The sequence below is a fragment of the Homarus americanus genome, unplaced genomic scaffold (genome assembly GCF_018991925.1).
Source record: "Homarus americanus isolate GMGI-L3 unplaced genomic scaffold, GMGI_Hamer_2.0 scaffold56241, whole genome shotgun sequence".
Classification (NCBI taxonomy): Eukaryota; Metazoa; Arthropoda; class Malacostraca; order Decapoda; family Nephropidae; genus Homarus; species Homarus americanus.
Window position 1 is genome coordinate 6,072,162 of NW_024740202.1, and position 7,141 is coordinate 6,079,302.

Below are 7,141 nucleotides of genomic sequence, written 5' to 3' on the forward strand. Positions count from 1 at the left end.
ATAGATGTTACGGTGGTGGGATGTTAATAGATGACACGGTGGTGGTGATGGTAATTGATGACTGTGATGGTGGTGGTGGTGAAAGATGACGGGGTGGTGGTGATGGTAATAGATGACACGGTGGTGGTGATGGTAATAGATGACATGGTGGTGGTGATGGTAGTAGATGACGGTGGTGGTGATGGTGATTGATGACATGATGGTGGTGATGGTAATTGATGGCGGTGGTGTTGATGGTAATAGATGACACGGTGGTGGTGATGGTAATAGATGATGCGGTGGTGGTGATGGTAATAGATGACACGGTGGTGGTGATGGTAATAGATGACACGGTGGTGGTGATGGTAATAGATGACACTGGTGGTGGTGATGGTAATAGATGACACGGTGGTGGTGATGGTAATTGATGACATGATGGTGGTGATGGTAATAGATGACACGGTGGTGGTGATGGTATGGTGACATGATGGTGGTGATGGTAATAGATGACACGGTGGTGGTGATGGTAATAGATGACATGGTGGTGGTGGTAAATAGATGACATGATGGTGGTGATGAATAGATAACATGATGGTGGTGATGGTGTGATGACACGATGGTGGTGATGGGTAATAGATGACATGGTGGTGGTGATGGTAATAGAGGACACGATTGGTGATGGTGAATAGATGACATGATGGTGGTGATGAGTGATAGATGACACGGTGGTGGTGATGGTAATAGAGGACACGGTGGTGGTGATGGTAATAGTTGACATGATGGTGGTGATGGTAATAGATGACATGATGGTGGTGATGGTATAGATAACATGATGGTGGTGATGGTAATTGATGACATGATGGTGGTGATGGTAATAGATAACATGATGGTGGTGATGGTAATTGATGACATGATGGTGGTGATGGTAATTGATGACATGATGGTGGTGATGATGATGACATGATGGTGGTGATGGTAATAGATAACATGATGGTAGTGATGGTGATTGATGACATGATGGTGGTGATGGTAATAGATGACATCATTGGTGGTGGTGATTGATGAGTGGTGTTGATGGTGACAGATGACATGATGGTGGTGATGGTAATAGATGATGACGTGGTGGAGGTAGTGTGAGTGGTGATGGTAATAGTGGACACGGTGGTGGTGATGGTAATTGATGACACGGTGGTGGTGATGGTAATAGATGACATGATGGTGGTGATGGTAATAGATGACACGGTGGTGGTGATGGTAGAATAGATGACACGGTGGTGATGATGGTAATAGATGACACGGTGGTGGTGATGGTAATAGTGATATGATGTTGGTGATGGTAATAGATGACACGGTGGTGGTGATGGTAATAGTCGCACGGTGGTGGTGATGGTAATAGTGGAATGATGGTGGTGGTGGTGAATAGATGACACAGTGGTGGTGATGGTAATAGTGGACACGGTGGTGGTGATGGTGTTTACAGGTGGTGGTGATGGTAGTGGTAGTGGACACGGTGGTGGTGATGGTAATGTTAGTGGTGGTGATGGTAATTGTGCAGGGTGGTGGTGATGGAATAGTGGACACGGTGGTGGTGATGGTAATAGTGGACACGGTGGTGGTGATGGTGAGTAGTGGTGGTGGTTGGTGGTGTGGACCCGGTGTGGTGGTGATGAGTGGTGGACACGGTGGTGGTGATGGTAGTAGTGGACACGGTGGTGGTGATAGTAATAGTGGTACACGGTGGTGGAGATGGTAATTGTGGACACGGTGATGGTGATGGTAATAGTGGTACACTGTGGTGGTGATGGTAATAGTAGACAAGGTGGTGGTGACGGTAATAGTGGTACCTGGTGGGTGATGGTGGTAGTTGTGTGACTTGGTTCACTGTGGGAGGCTGGTTCTGGTAGTCTCGACTGAACATAATATACCACGTCAGTGACTCTAGAATAATGGGTTCTAGTAATGCGATCGTGTATATATATTTCAGTGAAATAGTACTGCCACTTCCGAAGTCCTGTGGTTTGGCATTTGGTCTGTAGGCTCTGGGGTTGAGTATGGAAACGACTTATAGAAAAATATATATTGAGCCAAGATTATGAACATAGACTCAGAGCCCTGACCACTTCTTGTTAGGTCTGAGATTCAAGAAGAAGACCCAACAATGACTGACCGTCACTGACATGCCCAGGGACATGGCAGTGAACGTTCACTATAAAGCTTTGTCTGTGCCCTAACAACTGCTGGGTTATCCATGACGAATAAGGCCCACTGAACACTCTACACTTGTTCCGGTCACGGAATTGGTTATCCAACTGGGAACATTTTAATGTGACTTTGTGGTGCAGAATTCTTTGTGTATGTAATCTTCACTAATGTCTCACTTGGAATTTCGGCTTCACTCTTGGTTAGAAACACTAGGAGTAACAAATAATATGTGTTTGTGTTTATCTCATAAACGTTAATGCTCAAAAGAAACACTTAGTACCTTTTTCTATTTATTATAAAAAATATCAGTCTACTGGGTTTATGTATTGTTATGCCATCACTCCTCTTTATCAGGATTCTGCCAATAGTCAAAATAAGAGGCGAGGTTTGACCATGATAGCATTGAGAAACACCCCTGCCACTAGTGGTCACATCTATAAGCAGGGTAAACCTTATAACAATTCGTATTACCTTCCCCAGGTTCATAATAATAAGCCTCATTAACTCAAACTAAATGGGTTTCATAGTGAGGAGAAATCATACACTGCATAAATTTGTATAATAAAATCAAAGAACGTATATACAAGGGACATGTAAAGGAAAAACAATGAAATATTGAGAGCCACAGCCTAAATCAACCTAAGCCCTAACATCAGCCTTAGTATGCACTTGAACAGTACAAAAAGTATACACCACGTATCTCCACAATAATATCCTGAGTCCAGACCAACTGAACAACAACTCACCCCAGCCAGGCACGTCTGCTTCTGTCTCGGTGTCCACCGACTGAGTTGGTGACCAGTGTAAACTACAATTTTCTGATTGGTGCTGCTAAGGTATACATTAAACTTTTCCAATGCCATAAGCAGAGCTACAGCTTCTTTCTCTATAGTAGAGTAATTACGTTGATGAGGTTTAAACTTTACAGACATATAGCATATTGGATGTAAAACTTCACTATCATCTGCCTGCACCAGCCCCAACATCACTGGCATCAACTAGTAAAATGAAGGGACACTGAATATTCGGAGCACGAAGAACCGCTACTGATACTAGTAGAGAACTGATCTTATCAAAAGCAGTCTGACAAGCAGTAGGCCACACAAAGTTTTTCTTTGGGCTGACAAGATCAGTCAGTGGGACGGCTACTTGAGAAAAGTTCGGGCTGAAATGTCGGTAGCAGCCTGCCATTCCCAAGAAACATTGCACTGCCCTGGGATTTGTGGGAACAGGAAGGTTATTAATGGCCTCCACTTTAGCCATGATAGGTTTTACTGCTCCTCCGCCTACTTCATGTCCAAGGAAGATAATTATCCAGGCATGCCCAGCTCACTTTTAACCAGGTTTACAGTGAGTTTGGCATCAGACAAACGTTGAAACCGAGCCAGCAATGAAGACAGACCCTCACTCCACGACGACGAGTAGATCACCAAGTCATCCAGATAGACACGCACTCCTTGCAAGCCAGTGGTAACAGCAGACATCAGCCTCTGGTAAGTAGCTGGGGCATTTCGCATACCAAAAGGCATAACAGTATATTGATACAAGCCTTCTGGAGTGACAAAAGCAGAGACCTTCTTGGCATTTTCTGAAAGGGGCATTTGGCAGTACCCTTTTAAAAAGTCTAGCTTGCTGACATAACTGGCATCACCAACAGCGCCAATGGTATCGTCGATTCTGGGTAGCGGGAAGGAGTCGGCCCGTGTGAGTGCATTAACTCGCCTGTAGTCAGTGCACATGAGTAAACTTCCATCTGGCTCGGGTATGAGTACACACGGCGAGGCCCACTCACTGTTGCTCGGCTCTGCCAAGCCATGTTGTAACAGGAACTGGATCTCCTCCTTCAGGATATTCAGTTTGCTGGGAGAAACACGATAAGGAGCCTGCTTCACCGGACTTGTATCTTCTATCAGCTCTACATCAGTGACTATTGGACTGGGCTGAGGCACATCTGCAAATATAACTTTAAACTCTTGCAGGAGACACTGGATACTAGGGAGTGACAGTTTGGCAAAAGTTTTCAAAATCAAGTGGCTTGGGTTGGATTATTTGTCTATCGGCCACGCTGGTTCCGAATATGTTTGAATCTTTAATATCAGTGCATTAGAAGGTTTGTGGATACTTTTCGGTTCGACATAAAAAAAAACAAGAATAATGGTAGACATTCTTTATTATTGGCATGTATGCTTCAATTTATCAGCAGCACACTAGCACAGTTGGCACACTATCATTGGCTGTCCCCACAGTGTCCCCTCAGTCCCAGTGTCCCCACAGTCTAGCACTGGTAGTCCTCTTTCTTAGCCCTCCGCTTGTTTCTCTTCCTGGCCTCCAGCTTGTTCCAGGTGACCTGGTCCTGCTGCCAGGCAGAGCTGGCCACGTCTGCCGCCTCCGTGGTGAGCTTCACTCCTCTTTCCACTGCGGTGGTGGTGCAGGGCAGACCTGGCTCACTGTACGGTTCCTCCAGAAATTGCTCCAGTTCCTGGTCACTGTGCTGGAACAGGATGGGAGGGGAGGAGCTGGCCTTCTGCAGATCAACCAACTCTGACAGCTTGGTGGCTGCCAGATTCAGTTGAGGGTTCCTCACTTTCCTCACTGTCTTTCTCTTGTGCCTTTTTTCCTTCTTCCTCAGCTGCTTGATGATGTTTAGGGCCAACTCCCTCTCACTCTTGTCCATGGAGGCCAGCAGTGAGACCAGCACCACCTCGTGCTGGCCGAAGTAGCCGTTGAACTGGAGGTATGGAGTAAGCAGCTCCACTTCCTCCAGGGTGCAGTACGTCCTCACCCGGTTGATGATGGCGAGGAGGTGGCGTGGGCCCTCCAGTAGCAGATTCCTCTGCCTGATCTCCAGGAAGGAGGGCACGTAGATAAGGATGATGAAGGAGGTCATCCGTCTCTGTGACTCGCTGGGGGAGGTGGTGCTCATGTAGGCCCTCAGCTCCCTGCTCTCCGTGTTTTGCCATCTGGCGTTGGTCATGGCTCCGGCCCGTGCCCTGGCCCATCTCTCCTCAATGTGGCCGGACTCCACCGTCTTGGCCATCTCCAACAGATACCGGGTGTCCCAGCTGAACTCCTCCCAGACGACGGAGGGGATGGCATCCAGGAGAGACCTGAGGTAGGTGTTGGTGACGGCCTCGAATTCAACCACCGGAAGGTCCCACACGTTGCCGGTCAGCTTCCGAGCCTCCTCACCACTCCAGGAGGCGGGACCAGTGGTTGGGCCAGCGTAATGGTTGAATAGATGGCCGAAGAGCTTCTCCAGACTGTGGATCAGGCAGTGGATGTGGAGGAGAGGCCGTCCCAACAGCCTTTCAAACTCGGCGATGAAACCGTGATTATAGCCACTCAGTTTGTTGCAACCGTCGCTAAGGACAACCAGGAGGTCGGTGGTGTCAATACCGCGCTCCTCCAGGAAGGCCAGCAGGCTGGTGGCCAGGTCTACCCCCTTTCCCCCCACCGGGACCAGGTGACCAAGGAACTCCTCACCAGGGAAGCCGATCACTGCACAGTCTTCCCTCTTTTCCATGGCGAATCTCTTGTGGTTCTTCTCACCTACACCAGTCACTATCTTGTTCTCATTGATCCTCTCATCTACCATGAGACCTCTGACCTTGAATCCCCTGAACTTTTCTTTTTTCTGTTCTCGTGACCTCTTCCTGACTCTCTCCACTTTCTTCCAGTTAGTCACTTTAGACTTGTCCCCTTCAGTTATGATGTTGTCTGCAGCTCTGATGGTGTTTGCGATGTGAGCCACTGCATCATTGGATACCTTGAACCTGTCAGCAGTTTCTCCGATCCTGTCCTCGGCTTCTTTCTCCCTTTTCCTTTTCTCTGATCTTGCTCTCCTGTCGACCATAGCCTTGAACTCATTGTCATTGACATCCTTATAATCACTATCTTCTTCCTGAGCACTGTCATCCACTGCCGACACTTTACACGACATCCTCTCCATCTCCTCCTTACTCTTTGACCTCATCTTCTCAGTTTTCCTCTCTTCCTCAGCCCTTTTCTTTGCCCTCTTCGCTTCCTTCTCCCTCTCTTCTTTCAGCTTGGCAGTCACAATTTTGTCAACGCCATCAATGCAGCCCTCCCTTCCCGGTTTCCTCTGGGCTGCCAGGAAGCTTTTCTCTCGTTCGTGCACTTTGCTGTCGTCTGCCACATCAAACAACTTCTCAGCTATATCCTCGAACCTCATCTTCAGCTTCCCGTTCTTCGTTTTCTTCCTTTTCTGTTTCTGTCCATTTCCCTTCATCATCATCGTCTCCCTCCGCATCCTCCACAGGTCGTGGACTCTCATTTTCACCCTGATTTCAGAGATAGTGGGGACAGTGGCCTTCCTATACACATCCAGTACCTTCTCAGTCACCTTGTTGGTGGCATCCATATAATCAAAAGCATTTGTTCTTCTCCTTAACCTCTCGTTTTCTGCTTCATAAGCCAGGGCACTTCCAACTTCCTTGTTCAGAGGCAACTTGTTAGATGGCAGAGGCATCCGAACCCCGAACACCTTATCGTTACCCTGGCGCAGCTGAGTGTTGCTAATCTTAGGACGACCCATCTTGGTGGCGGCCCTTTGAACTAACTGCAAAACAACACAGAAAAAACAACTTTCAGCACTTCAATATCACCACCTATTGAACAATATTTTATTCAAAAGTACGGACTGAGATTTTGTCCTTAACTGTCCAAGTCAAGCTACTTGGGCTGAATTCGTTGATCAGTCCTGGGACGAATATTACCAACGGCGTGAATAGATTCCGTGGAATAAATTCAGGGCATTCCCGTCCAGGGAGCCTCAACAAACTCTGTAAATATTGCCATTGGCCTGCCATTGGCACATATACGGAGTTTGGTAATGTTCCATGAGCGGGAATGTCCTGAATTCATTCCACGGAATCTATCCACGCCGTTGGTAATATTGGGCCCTGGTTTTCGAAATATACGTATGTGGTGACTTGCAGCA